Here is a 15,919-nt window from a genome sequence, read left to right as displayed (position 1 = left end):
CCTGTGTGACAGAAATGTGCTGACCTGTGCAAAGATAAGTTAAGTACTCAGCAAAATGGATTGTTGCAGAGTTAGGAAGTGATGGGTTGAAGACATGTGTTTCCATGGGTTCCCAAAGTGCTAACTGTGAATATTTGTAAATGATGCGTGGATAGTTCAGATCTAAGCCTAAGTGCTGCCTAAGTACCTACACAGTTTTGCTTACCAGTGGCCCTTAAAAATGACCAGTGAAGACTTGCAGAGTTATGCTAAATAGAGAGCAGTGAAGCTACACAATATTCTACAGCACTTTCCTGTCCTTCCAAACCTCTTTCCATGTCTGGCATTAGAACCAAGCCCCAGTGAGACTACCAGGCATGAACTCTTGCCATTTAGGTCTTAGCCCTAAGTCATATTCCAAGACTTAAATCCATTCCCTCCACTCTCTTGTTCTTCACAACCTGGGGAGAAGATGAGGGCAAATATGAGAATCTCAGGAGAACAGGTGATTTCATGAAATTTTCCCAATGTTGAAATGAAACCTTGCTGGAGACCCTTATGGCGTTTCCCTGCCATTAAACCAGAATCTGAACCTCAGCCAAGCTTCAGACTTTAACTTGAAACCCAAACCCTGATTTAAAGCTGATCTTGACCCACATCTGGTCAATGTCTTCTGAGTTTACATGCTAAAGAAGCCTCGAGCTGGTTTTGTTCTTTTTAAAGGTGATGTTTGGAAGGTAAAGAAGAGAGTGTTTTCATTGTATTATAATAGTAACTTACATTTATATAGTATTTTTTTATCCCCAAAATCCTAAAGTGCTTTAGAACCCCTATAAAAGGATTTCTTAATCCACCTCTGAAATACAACACTTAACGCAATACCATATACCAGCTTAGGAGAAGATGCATGCCAGAACTCTCTAATGACCACAAACAGACAAGACCTTGGTTTTAAGTTTCACTCAAAACGCAGTAGCCATCAGCCCAGTCACTTAAACTCCAGACTGGGTCGGCAGTTCAATTCTGACTCCAAAGAGAGATTGCCACCTACTAAATCATGGATGCTACTCACGACAGCACCAACACATTCCTTGGAGCCCTTCTGCTCAAGTCCTCGTTGTCTGCAAATCCACTCCAACATGTGAGCTGCAATAGGCCTTTGCTGAAAAGTGTAAAAAAGGGTGGTAAAGGGGAGAAAAATATCAGAGAAGTAGTACTTGCCACCCAGTCTACACTTTCATCTTGAGAAAACACGATCAACCTGTCAGATCTACTTTCAGTTATCATCTTGTAAAAAAAACATAAAGGAACTTGCTTAAAACATACCACTGAGGCACACATAAAGCTTGATCAATAAATTACATTAATTCATGTATTGATCACATAATCTATTTTAAAACTAAACATAACAGCCCCTCTGGTAATATAAAACAAAAAGAGTATGCATTTTAAGTGATACCTGAATTATCCCTCTCCCCAGAAATGCTAGGCTCATCCAATAATAATGACAATTCACAGAGGCTGTCTACTTATAGAGTACACCAGCAAAAAATAAATTTCTGAACCAACCTGAATATTTTGATGACAATTTATCCAAAAAAGTCTTTTCACATAGTGATAAAACTCTGAATTAGTCCTTAACTTTTTTTAATTACCAATTTTTTAAAAATACACAGAGATGAAAAACACTCCTTGTAATATTTATATGGTTTATATGTGTACAAGTCCTACTAAGTAAGAGCAAAAAGTCGTAGAGGTAGATGAGGAGACCAGCAAAGGCCAAAATATGTTTCAAAGGACAAGGCTTGCAATTGCTAATGCTGAAGTCTTTCAAGAGTGACTAGCAAGTTGGGAAGTCTCATTTTTTACCTGTCCAACTAGATACATCTCTAATTTTCACTAGATGTCTTGAATTTGGCACTTCAAATTGGAAATGCTATTAGAATATTTTAACTGGAAGGTGAAATTAAAGGAAAGAAAGAGTGAATGTTTTTTGTGGATTGCATCTATGATCAGAAAGTGGAAGGAGCAGATAAAACTGAGTATTTGTTGTAAGTTTTGAACTCAGCCACTTTCATTTTTCAAGTAGAAGGCCATAAAAATAATACAGGAATTGGGTTCACTTTCAGGAATCTGGAAAGCTACGACCTCTATATCAGGCTAAGGCAGCTGCAGAGGAAAAGTCCCAAGTGATAAGCAGGAGTAATGCTGGCATGCAAGAGCTAATGAATTGAGTCTCATTTAATTCCCTTCAACTTGATCATACACTTTTCCTGTAAAGTAATTTCTGAAGAGCTTAGCTTGGCCCAGAAAAATTAAGAGTACTGCACTAAAATAGGAGAAACAGTATCAAGTCAGCTTTTTCCTTAGTAAACTATGCAAAACCTTACTGTATCATTAAAGTACATAATCCAATTACTAAAATATGTAAAACTGAAATAATAAACATGCAGTTTGATTAGATGAGGATATAAAAGCTGTGGTAGTAAAGTCAACATTTGAATCAATCAAGTTTATGAAAATTAAACTAGCAGAGCATGCACAGATTACTTAAGCACGCAAGCATTACTAAAGTATTTTCAAATACTAAAGTATTTGAAAACAAAACTTTTCATCTAGAATGATGTCACATAAGCATGGCCTCTGTCACCTCTTTAGCGCTAAATAAGAGAGTTTATCATGCTTAGTGGAAAGTGACTTTTCAGTAGTTTTCATTGTTTACTATTTCCCACCAAGGAAACTTTCAGGACATTATTTTGGGTGCTGCAATATATTAAAATAATCATAATTTTACCCATGAAAACAATGACTAGCATTTTTGCACTTAAAAAATGCAAAAGAAGGTCCACCATGCCAGACTGCCTAACTTGTGCTGAACACAGAAATGCTGTCCAGGTTTCTGCCCTAAAGCTTTCTCAGCTTTCAGATTACAGCCTCTATTGTTTGCAATGGGAAAAGGAAATACAAAATCAAAATTTCAGGTTAGTTTTTGTATTCCATTTGTAAAAATACATTCAGAAAAAATATCTATTTCAAAGCTGAATACACCAAAACAGATGGAGTGTGGATAATTTTCCCCTGTGTTCACATTTCTATCACAAGATTGTTCCACATACACAAAAGCAAAGGGTCATATGTTATGCAAATGGCAATACGAAGAAATGCAGTATCAAGTCTGAGAACCCATCATGTGTAATAACACCTTGAGGGCCACTGTCAATTGCTAAAAGAAAAAAAGGTGGCTGCTGCCTAGGGATGCATATCTGCTCTATTTATGGCCCTTCTGCTTCCTTTATTATCCCAAATTGACACATTTTCCTTGATCTCTTTCTCTTGCTCCAGAGATCCATTCAAAGGTTATTTTCCCAATGAGGAAGCAAGGCTTTAGGCAGATTTGTTATCCTGAATTTAGCAACTGTAAGACTAATTCATCCCTCTACTCGGAGGGCAGATATCTGCTCATCTGCTGACCACCTTAGTCTTTTTTTCAACCCTTCCTTCTGGCCTTTGGCAACAGATTTGTGTCTCCTGTCTTCATCTCAGGGAAGTTAGGCTATCTCTTCTAAACTCTGACCAGCGATGTCCAATTGCTTGAGGGTTTAAAGCAGTTAAAAGGGACGTGGTTGGTTTTTGTTTTTTTTCTTTCTTCTTAGTAGCTGCTATTAGCCTTACCCTCATGTTTCAGTGAGTTTTCTCCCAGCAGGGAAACTGCCTGCTGCAGGGTGCTTTGTTGCTTTCATAAATCTCTAATTAGGTCCCTATCTGATTTAACAAGAAGTCAATCCTGTCCCCAGTCATCTTGAAAGCTTTACAAATCTTTGCTTTTTGAAGATCCCAGTGAGAAAACAACCTCCTACCTATCCCACAATTAATCTTTTCTACTTGCTTTGAAGACGTTTCCTATACCCTAACCTCATCTCTAAATAAAATCAGAGCAATTAAATAGGAAAACATGGTAACATACATGTCTATGCTCAAAGGATGTCTGTTGAATGGTTTGGAATGGTTTCTGACTGAGGATAAGACCCTTTACTGGCAACAAAAAGGTTCATTAAAACAGGTATGACTCCACAATGCTTTGGCAATATATTTGAATTTCAGAACCTTTGGGGTTTTGTTGGATTTTTTTTTGTTTGTTTGGTCTGTTTTTTTAAAAATCTTAATTTACTTTAATGTTATCCAGCAACCACAACTCTAGACTTGGCAAAAGAGGGCCACTGGTGAAACTGGTTAACATTTCTCCACTCCGATTTTGATCACTCCTTGCATAGAAAGTATAGGAGGAAAATGGAAGAAGCAGCTGTTTGAAAGTTGGAAACAGTCTGGAAATTGAGGCCAGTAGAATACAAGCATTGATTGTGCATTTCAGTTCCCCCCCTGGGCTTTTAAAAGGAAATTTAACATTTCCAGAATCTGAAGAGGTTATTTCTGTATATACAAGTGGGATTAAGAACAAGCAGTTTCCCTGATAGCAAAAACTGAAATAGTCATACTCATGTTACCCACCCTCCGCAACTTATATGACCACATTTTTGTAGCTTTTGTCCCCAGGGGAGGCCCATCTTAACCCAGTGGTTGCCAGTGAGGCCCACCTTTCTCTGCAGCTTTCAGCTCAAATGCCAGAGACCTGATGAGATTAATAAATACATCTTTCATGAAGTCATACAAAGCACCTTGTGAGAGGGGGCTGACAGGATCAGGTCAGTAGAAAACTGGAAAAATGTGTACAAAACAGCAAGAGCTCAGGGGAGCAGATTGGAGAAATGTCACTGTGCTTTCCTTATTGTCACCCTCTTCTCTCCACATCCATCACTTACTGCTGTCTATGACAGGGTGCGGAGCTCTACGGTCAGACCTGACCTGGTGCTTTTCCATTCTTACACACAACTACAGTTCAAAGAGAACTATTTCATATAAATTGTTTCACTGCAACTATATGAGCGGACATTGACACAAGAAATAAATCACAGCAATTATTCACAGCCATATTTCCATGAGGTGCAAACTTCAAATTTTTGAAGATTTCTTCTCCAAACAATTCTGCAGGCGTTGTTGAGTCTAAATTGGAAGCAAGGAAGAACTGAAGACACAGCTGAGAATACAATTCATGTGAAAAAGAACTTCAGTTCTTGACATCACTGAGAAGATAGACCCAGAAATTACATTTATTGCTATGACATAACAGTAAGTGCCAAAATCCATCAGAAATGCACTTGTATCTCACATTTAGCTATCACTGGGCATTAGTACCACAAATCATTAGTACAAAAAAGCTAAAAAACCCACCCCAAATCCTAAAGGACAAATGTATTACTGCAACTTTACAAGGCCAGAGCCTCTGTTTAATATTGAATGCAAAGAAGAAGAGGAAGATCCAAAGATGCTGTCACGCAGACTGTAGTGATCCTGACTGTGAAACCCAGTAGCTGGGTGACTGAGCTACAATATGTTACAAGCATTCCCAAGGATGAATTTGTCACTTTTCCTTGTGAATTGTTTGATGATTAATCACTGTCGCTGTCAGCAAACAGCACTTTTATTTCCCTCCCTTGAATTTTTCAGGCTTTGGTGTCAAATGCTGGAAGGGAACAAGCTTGCATCTCTGCTGTGCTAAAGGGCTGGCCAGTCTTGGACATGTTCTCCTGTCATAACCAGGTCTCTTCTTAACCTCCTCTTTGGAAAGCCAGCTGACTCGTGCTTCCTCAGCATTGCTCTTCAGGTATGTTTTCTGCACACCAAGACCACGTTTATGCAGCAGGATGTCACTGGTTAGACCAGGCAGAGTTAGGGAGTGAGGTGCCTTTGGCCAATGTAGCAGCACTGGCAGAAGCTCCAGGGTAGGTGACGTTCCAGCAGTAAGCTACACTTCTGCTGGTGTTACCTGTTTATAGCTGTCCAAAGCAGGACTTTGCTGTGACAACGCATGCATGTGATGAGTACTTTCCAAGGTTGTAGTTTTTACTGGTATCACTAGCACACAGCCCATGCAGTTGGCCAAAAACACTCTTGGAACTTTATCCAGGATCACATCTAGCTTTCTAATGTGCGCATATCTCTAAATATCAAAGCTAACCACCTTATCCTAAAAGTAACACTGGGACATCACCAGCACGAAGGAGGAGCAGTAGGATATTGATGTGCAAATGAGCAGAGTGGCTGAAGTCTCAGGTTAACTCTAATTTTAAAGCTACTTGGTAGAGAAATTGTCAGACACAGCAGGTCACTTCTTTGGAACTTGGTTTTGCATGTCAATACACAGCATGCTCCCTCCTTAAAGGTAGATGGCAACTGAGGAGGGAACATAAGGTAGCAAGGGGCTCTTTTGAGTATGGTCTTTATGAGAACAGAGATTTAATTTTGGGGGCTATGGGGAAAGTGAGTAAAGACTCTGGAAAATTCCTACATATTGAACGTGCAGACTAACAGTGGAATAAAAATTATATTTTTGGCACAGTTTTGGAAGCTCATGAAGTGTATTGCACTCAGTGCAAGTCATCCTTTTGATCTAAATCAGAAGAAACCCGGTATAAAACAAGCTAATCAGCACACTAAAGGCTCAGGAATCCTGTGGAAAAAACTGTAGACACATTCACACATTATAGCAATCCTGATGTCATGTGTGACAGTGACAAGCTATAAAGCAGAGGGTGGAGGGATACCCCCATTTGTGAACCCACATACAAAAGCTCCATGAATGCTCAAAGAAAACAAGCAATCTATTAAAATATATTGGATCTGTTAAAAAAGTTGCATTCCACATTAAGATAATAACAGAAAACAGTGACATTTCTGCTGCCTGGCTCTTACGTCCTGTTAGGTACATCGTATTATTTTCGAGCAGTGACAAACAAAATTGAACATTTCTCCAAAGGTCACATCTATCACAGTTTTTATTTTCTCATTTGGTTCAGTGTATTAGGGTCTTGTTATTTATTCTATTTTACCTGTTCCCTGAAGTAAATCATTCCTCCTCTGGATAGAAACCAAATGTTATTTATAGAGTTGAGTGAATATTTTGCAGCAAATAACCTATCCAGTCAATTCAAATTTTCCTTCTGTTCATTATTTGTTTATGATCAGCTTGCTATTTGTTATCTCAAATTAGGGACAGTAGTTCAACCTAGATCAATAGAAGATTTAGGCTGTCACATGCCAAATCATTGTACTTCATGAAGTTACAGCAAATGAAATTATTGTTGCTTGAATTCTAAGTATACTTTTCTGCTCAGTAGCAGAAAAGCCTTCAAACAGGACATTGCTACTACATTCAGGGTGGCCTGGCAAAGTTTGACAGTAACAGATAGACAAATTTGTAGCACCCAACACAGTATCAGACATACACTCTTTCCTGCAGTAAAAATCATTAACAGTTAAAGCCATTGCATGCTAGGAAGAATTTCTGACAAACCCCAAACAATTTCCACTGTGGCTCTTTTCATGCAGCTGGTTTGACCACCAGCACGGCTCTTTCACCTAGAGAGGTCATGGGTTGTTGTTGAAGTGGTCCCTTCATGGGAAGAATGCTACAGTGGAGCCACAGTTTTCTAACCTCACCATGGGGTTGAGGAGCATGAAGCTACCTCATTGTGGACCAGCGTACTTGGGTGTCTGTGGGAAACACCTTGGTAGAGGTGAACCAGAGCTGAGTCCCTATTCCACCCTAGAGAAGTTCTGCCCTTGCCAACCATGCCTGGGGTGGGGCTGAGTGAGGATCTTATAAATGTATATAAATACCTGAAGGGAGGGTGCAAAGAGGATGGAGCTTCTGGCTCCAGTGGCACCCAGTGACAGGACCAGAGGCAATGGGCACAAACTGAAACACAAGAGGTTCTGTCTTAACATCAGGAAACATTTTTTTCCTGAGCACGGGCACAGGTTGCTCAGGGAGTGGAGTCTCCATCCTTCGAGATATTCGAAAGCCATCTGGACATGGGCCTGGGCAACTGGCTCTAGGTGGCTCTGACTGAACAGGGCGGGGTTGGACTAGATTATCTCTGGAGGTGCCTTCCAATCTCAACCATTCTGGAGTTCTGTGATTCTTCCACACACCTGAGGCCACAGGGATGACAGATCGCTACTCAGCATAGTGGTGGCTGCAGATTTCAACCATGGGTTGTCCTTGTTTGTTTCTTCATCCGTGAAAACATTAAATAGACCAGGTTCCTAATTGTGACCTTGTAATTCCTGGCTTCGAGCTATTTAGTATTTGGCTACCTTTCATCAACAAATTATTTGATTTCAACTCAGCTTTCAAGTCCAAGCAATTTGCTCCTCTGTTCATTTATGAGAGATGCTGTCGTACAGCAATACAATTCAGAAGTCAGCTACACTCTTCATATTCACTACATCTTGCAATTTATTTGGTTTAATGATACAGTCTGATTTTTACAAAACTGATTTTTTCTGTAACTTGAAGAGCCATATTCCAATTTGAATTGTGCCAAAGAAAACAGTATGGGAGAAAAGAAATAAATGGTAAAATTTCCATTACTCTAGAAGTACTCAAAATTCTTTTACTTGCTCATGTCCAAGTGGCACAACTCAAGTCAAAAAAGGGAATAAAGATGCGTGCACGCATCAAAAATATGTGCTGCAGTTTTTCTGCTTCATATTCAGAAAAGTACAATACTTCTCAATACTTCTCAGCCATACAGCACAGCTGTTGAACATTTCTAATGCTATGACAATTTTTCCTGTAGAGGTAAGGAAGTCCACAGCAAGCAGAACTACTTTCAATATCATATGCTTTTTAGTAAATACTTCAGCAATATTCTTTTAGTACAGTACAATTTGTTAGCCTTTATGGCATGCAGTAAATTAATAAGACCTGCACACTGATTTTTATTACGTTAGGTAGAAAGATCACAGCCTTCTCAATGTAACTGAGCAACTGTAAATTACTGTTAACAACTACATGAGAGAGAAGGAAGTGGAAAAGTCACCTCCACATTGATGATTGTTTCCTATTCTTCCTTTGTGGGTTTTGGGAAGGGAAAGCTTTCAAATAAAATAAATAAATAAAATAAAGAGGAGACGAATGGGTTGGAAACCCTGTATCTCTACCAGGGCTACCGAGGACTTTGTAGCTCACCATCAAAGGAATTCCTTACGACCAGCAGGATTGTCAGCCATTATGTTGCTAAAATACATTTTTCATGAATGCAAATGTATTTTGAAATCTTTTAAAATCCAGGGTCATAAAAACGAGTCCCCACAGAGAACAGTTTTTAAATCAAGTTAATATATCTTGTTTCCACAATAATAACCTGGTTAGCTCCATAAGACTACAAAGCAAACTGAGGTTTGCAACTCCTGTGTTAGAAAGCCAACTATTTAGGCCAGTATCAGTGTGCTGCCCAGAGTCAGCAATTACAATATGCAGAGTATGGTCACAGACATGACATTTCACCAAACAGAAGACATGTTTCAGTGTGGATCCCACTTAAGATGACATAAAGAGAATCCCAGCTGAAGTCCATGAATGCTCTTGGATACGATAAAAAATCAGTATCAGTAAGAAGAGGATCAGCTCCACACTGCTGGAAGGCCAAGGATTGCAAACTCACATTGACCTGACGTGGCACATATAGTCCTTAAGTGTTAAAATAACAGAGGTTTACAGCAGCAGTGAAAAATCAGCTCCTCTGAAAGGACGCACAGGAGCAGAACAGTAGGAGCAAATCTGGAAAGCTTTACAGTTGGTTTTGAGGAGCCTGTTTATATCTGGAGCTTTCTCCAGACCAGCTGCAGTCCAGTCCTGTGCACAGAAGGCCCACAAGCAAGTCAGAGAGCCTGAGACAGACCTGGAGCAGCATCCTGCTCCGTTGCTTCATCCGAAAAAAACCCACTCATATACTCTGGAATGGCCCTGCAATGTGAATTAATGTATGGTAAATGGGTATGGTCAGAACGTACACTGTAAAGTCAGTGCCTGCTCTGGAATACATCCCTGGTTTAGACAGAACCTTAGAAGCTGATATTGATGCAGCTGTTTTCAGAGAAGTGAGAGGAGACTTGATGATCACTTAGTCAAAAAGCCAATTCAGGGAGCGGGAGCAAGGTACAGGATGTGAAAACAAGAGTGAATGTGATGACATAAAATTCAAACAGTGCTTTGAATTGTGCCTATTGCTACTCTTCAAACTGACTACAACGTGTGTAACACCACTGTGAGTACTAGGGGTTGCAAAGGTGTAAGAGAAAAGGAGCGTGGTTCAACTGAAGCCAGAGAGCCAAGGGAGACAAAACATGCTAATAAAGAAAAAACAAGGAAAAGAAGACTATAGCAATGGCTGGGACAGCACCACATGCTGCTTTTAGGGGCAAGAATGATGTGTGTCTGTGGACAGTGCTTTGGGGCACAGAAAGACATGCATACGTATGATGGAATAAGTGAGGAGACCAGATGACAGACTGGCTATGGCAGGAGGCAAGTGGGAGACACTTTTTACAGACTGTGATCTAGAGACAACAAGCAAAGGAGAACACTCAGAGAGGAGAACTTAGAACCAGCAGCAAGAGAATCAATAGAAAGGTCAGGTTTATACAGACTAAACTGAAGAGTTTTCTTTGTCCACCTTGGAGGTGACATGAAGCAGTATGAGCAGAGACAGAAACCTAAGAAGTAGTTGAAGACAGAAGAGCTCAGAAAGCTCAGAAAGATTCAGATGCTTGGGAAGTGCTGGGCATGTGGGACAGCTGATGTGTGAAGCCATGTGGGTCCCTCAGCCCACTGCTGCCCTTGGTTGGACTCTGGTGGTTGATGGGACTTAGTCCGGAAGGGAAGGAGGCTGCAGCTGTAGAGCTGAGAGTTCAAGCACAGAGGATGTCCCACCTTGGATCACAACTTTGTTCCACCAGATTCCACTCTGCCCACAGCCATGCCCAGCACCCAGGCCAGCAGAAAAGCAAGAAGAGACGTGGTGTAAAGTGGCTACAGACAAAATAATTTTCTGCCTGCTATTTATATCCTTAAGCATAAGATTTTACTATGACTTGTTGGATAGCTATATATTTTACCAAGCCCTTTAAAATAATTCCAAGAATTTGACACATTGGTTTCCAAGAAGAGAGCAAAGAATTCCAAAAGGTGTTTTACATGCTGTGAAATTGCAGGTTCTTTCCTTTGTTCTAAATTTACTAGTAATTAATTTCCTCTAGCAATCCCATATTTGAATGTTGGCACTATAAAACTGAGGGCCTGAACACCAGCCTTCAAAGGCAGACGGCTGATGGGCTAATGCAGAGTGCCCTGTAATAATGTAGATTTTATTTTTTGAGGAAGTGTTTGGGTAATGTTCTTATCATAGCCTAAGTGAAAAACTAGCATCTGGCTGATGAAATAAATAAATGAAAACCAAACAGGGATTTACAGGGACAGCCCGTCTGTGAAAATGATATGTATTTTCCTCACTCCAGCCTTCTACCTTATATTTTCAGGCACAAAGACACTAACCTAAGTTTATTTTTCAAGCAAAAGGGGGCACAAAATGGAAATAGTGTAAGCAGTGAAAAAACAGATTCATAACATTTTTCACTGTTAGTATTGTAAGGCAGAACTACATAATTAACTTTCTTGTGTCTAGCACCAGTATTTTGTTTTAAAACACACATATCTACATTATACTCTTATTTGTATACCTGTCACCCCAAACTTTGTGAGATCATTAATAGAGAAAGAATCTAGTCTATCACTTTTAAGACCTTTCCAACTGCAGCAGGTTTGCACTGAAACTGCTCACACTGGTTTCAGCAATACTTTTCCTCCTTTTGATATTTTTGTCTCCCCATAAGAAAAAGTTGCAGTTTTCCTGCTTTCTTGATCCAGAAGCCTAGCAAACCATTGGCCAGGCTGCGACCGGTTGAGAAGTAATGCACTTTACAAAGCAAAAGACACTGAAGTTCTGTAGCTCTTCTGTACTCCGGGGTGAACCTCGCCATCTGCTGTGTTTGTGGCTCAGACCGACCTCCCTTTGTATTAGACAAAAGTAATTGTGGGGATCAAAAAGAAGTTTAAACAGGGAAAAATGTAAGTGCCAAATTTGCAGGCTGCACACAATTCCTGCACGCAAACCAGCAAGCATCCACAAGGCATTTATTTTTATTCTGAGGCAATGAGTATTTTACAGCCTAGCGAAATCCTCGTCAGCGATCGCTGCAGCTCTGGGATCCTTCTCCCGCAGACACCGGGGGCTGCTTCCCAATCCTCTCCTGTGTACACACTCTTTATCCAACCCAAGGATGAAAGCCACCAATGAGCAGAGAGAAGTAACTTCTCCCCAAATTTCCAAGTATGAGCTATTTGTCTAATTCCTACACTCTGGCACTAAAGAGGCTGAGCAAACATGCCAGACTGCCAGTCACCAATTGCCTATTAACATCTATACAGAGGAAAAGCACTATTTTCAGGTCAGGATCCTTCCCACAAAGCAATTTTCTGCTGAGATTTCTAACTAAAAGGAACCCAGTAGCTCTCCTGCAAGTAAATAGCTTGTTAAGGCTGGAAGCAGGGTTTGTGTGCAAAGACTGTCCTATGCAAATCAGAGCTGATGAGCACTTAACTAATCTGTTTACAGACCAGAGCTGCTGGGCAGGCCTCAGCGATTTTCTATCAAAGCAAAGAGCTATTCTTTATGGGCATCTGGTTGTCCCTGAATTGGTAGTTTAAGCATATACTCTTGCTTCAAAGAAAGATCAAAGGATTTATTACTTCTAAATGAGTGCATTATTTCCACTTACTACTTTCTTGTTTGCAATGTGTTATTAACAGCACCGTGGCAGGGTTACCTTAAGACTTGAGTTTCTCATAGATTCCTGAATGTGATTTTAGATGTTGTATGTAACCTATAATATATAGGCTGCTACACGATGGAGAAGGAAGTAAAATAGCAGCAAACACATTAGAGCATCCATTTGTGGAAGATGGGTTAAAAAACCCAAACAAACCCAAAAAACAAACAACAAAGCAAACCAGCTATATGAAAATGGCGATTTTCCATTTTTACTGTAAATGTAAACAATGAGTCTGTTTCAAAATGACAGCCCCAGGTCAGTGGACGCAGCCACTTTTGGCTCCTCCTCATATGAAAAGAAACACACATCACTCCCGCTCGCAGAAAAAGCTGAGATACCGCAGTCACGAAGTAGCACAACGACCAGTTCAATGAACAAATTCCTATTACCCCATAAATGCCTGCCATCCCCATCCTTTTGGCTTACTGTTTATAGCTCCGTTTACTTATTAAGTCTGTAAGAAACAAGGGAGACACATTCATTATGTGCTTTCTGGCACTATTGGGAGCACATGGAAAGCAAGTAAGCCCTAACGTCTTATTTGCAGGCACACTGAAGGCCTACAGTTAGCTTGGGCACGGCACTGGAAAAGGAATTTTTGGGAGGAAGCGCAGAAGTAGATTCCAGGCAGCCAGGGCCAAGGCAGACAAAGCTGCCAAAACTAGAGCCACAGGCGGCCCCAGGGAGAGTTTGGAGAGGCTGGTGTGATGTTTATTGCTCAGAAAGTGGAGCTGGGTGGTGCGATGGGGGACAGGAACTGCATTCTGCTGGCTGTGACTTCAGTGGTGGTGTCTAAAGATGTCTGCGGACTCTGTCTCTATCTTTATCATGGTGCTGGAGGGAGAGGATTTTGGTTTCCCTTATCTGGTTTAGAACGAACCGCCTTCCCCTGATAGGCCCCGCAGGTCCCACAGCACAAGACTCTGCCTCCTTCTCCTCTTTTATTAAACACAGACCTCATTTGCATCTACATGACTTAAGCTAACACGGTTATCTATGCAGGGACAAGCAGAGGAGAAAAGTCACAGCAGTGAGAGGTGGGGACAGGATCCAATGGCTTTCCAGAGCAAGGAATGTGTTGGCATTAAGGTCTCCTGACCTACCAATCTCCATTTCCTTAGCAGTGTTTTCTTCTCCTTTTCCTGGCAGGGACCAGAGATTGGCTATTTTTGAGCATGAACAGTAAATGCAGTTCTATCAAAGTCAAAGGCATGAAAAAATAACAAACTGACATACTCTGGGCTCTTGGTGCCATGCAATAGATAGGTTCAAACAAGGTGGAGCCTGTATTAAAACCTTGTGTGTAGAAATGCAAAGGAATCCAAGTTTGTCTTAAACTCATGCGTCTGAAACTCCAGCTTCAATGATGTCTAGGTGACTCAAGTTAAGACTTTTTTGTGGGCTGCAGACTGACAGCTGCCCGACACAATTACACAACACCAAGGGGACTTTGTCCTCAGCATTGGACAAACAGAGAAAGAAAAAATAAGGCACAGACTGCTGTAAAACAGGTAAAAGCTTTAACATCCAATGTGTTAGCCTACTAAATATTGGTCATCGAAAGCTTCCAGGCTCTATAGCCTTGAAACAGAATCAATCATAGAATCATTTTGGTTGGAAGAGACCTTTAAGGTCATCAAGTCCAACCGTTAATCTAGCACTGCCACATTAGCACTAAACCGTGTCCCTCAGCACCACATCTACACATCTTTTAAATACCTCCACAGATGGTGACTCAACCACTTCCTTGTTCCAATGCTCGACGACCCATTCAGTGAAGAAATCTTGAGGCCATTTCTTCTTGTCCTATTGCCTGTGTCTTGGGAGAAGAGACCAACTCCCACCTCGCTACACCCTCCTTTCAGGGAGCTGTAAAGAGTGATAGAATGACACGCATGATGACTGGAAAGCATAAATGACCTGCTATTGCTAGCTAAAAACTGGCCAGTTTAGGTACATGAAACAGCCTGTCTCGCAGCACTGCTGCCCCAGTGATAGCCCAGCCTCCCAGGAGAGCCCCTGGGACTAGAGAGCTGCAGATATGCAAACAAGCTAATTTACAGCTGGCTCAGGTATGCCTGCAACCCGTGATTACAGCCCAGTTAACACCGTTAAATCATTTGGAAGAAATTTCACTCAGAACAAAGTAGGCAGCTCAGAGGTTTTAAGAATCGTTCTCCAAGTTACTTTCCACATCACTTGCTTCCCAACGGCTGCTGCTGCTATAAGTCGCCTGCATAAATTCAAGCTAGTTTCATCCTGCACCTCAAACTGGAGGACAGACTGCAGCAACACTTGATTCTGGCCAAATAAAGCTTATGCCTGACCACATCTGAAGGCTATTAATTTTGTCTGGTTTCTCCTTTGAATTTCAACGAGACAAAATACAATTCATTTCTTTTCTAAAAATACGGTAAGGACTGAAACGTATTCTAACAATTTGCATTTCTTTCCAGGGTAGCTGCATTTCAGGTACATACAAACTTACCTTTTTATCAGCTGTACTTCCATTGGTTTTGTCCAGCACTCCAAGGAATTTTGAAATCAGTGAACTTCATAAAGCATATATCAGCACACGTGTTATCTCCATATATAGCATTTACCTTAGCAAACAGAAGACTGTCAACACTAACAAAGGCTCAGCAGAACAGAGGCTCAGTAAAACTAAATGAAGAAACAGACTTAGTTATCTCTGACCTCAAATGAAAATCCAGCCCTCATCTCAGGGTCAAGGTCAAAAGGAAGAGTTGGGTGTAAATGCAGAAAGAGCCAGACGGCTTTTAATTATGCAGTGGTTATTATGAGACATTTAGTACTCTAGAAAGGTTTATCCACCTGTTTCAATTTACCCCAAGTGCTCACAATCCATGATGAATGCCAAAACCAAAAAAAAATCACTGCCATATGGATGCCCAGTTCTATGTCACACATCTACTGCACACACCAACCATAAAAACATTAATCCTCTGTCCACCTAGAAAACTTTGCAACTCTTGCTCTTATTCTTATTGGGAAAAAAAATTTAATGTGTAAGTGTGCCAGCCAGCAGGACAGGTTGTGACAAATCATACATAGAAAGCAACATACCTTAAAAATACTGGCAGTCTTTAAAGACCATACATCCATTACACTGTTGCACAGAATGGCA

Source organism: Calidris pugnax, unplaced genomic scaffold, assembly GCF_001431845.1.
Source record: "Calidris pugnax isolate Ruff unplaced genomic scaffold, ASM143184v1 scaffold11, whole genome shotgun sequence".
NCBI classification, from domain to species: Eukaryota; Metazoa; Chordata; class Aves; order Charadriiformes; family Scolopacidae; genus Calidris; species Calidris pugnax.
Note: the sequence above shows the minus strand (reverse complement) of the source record.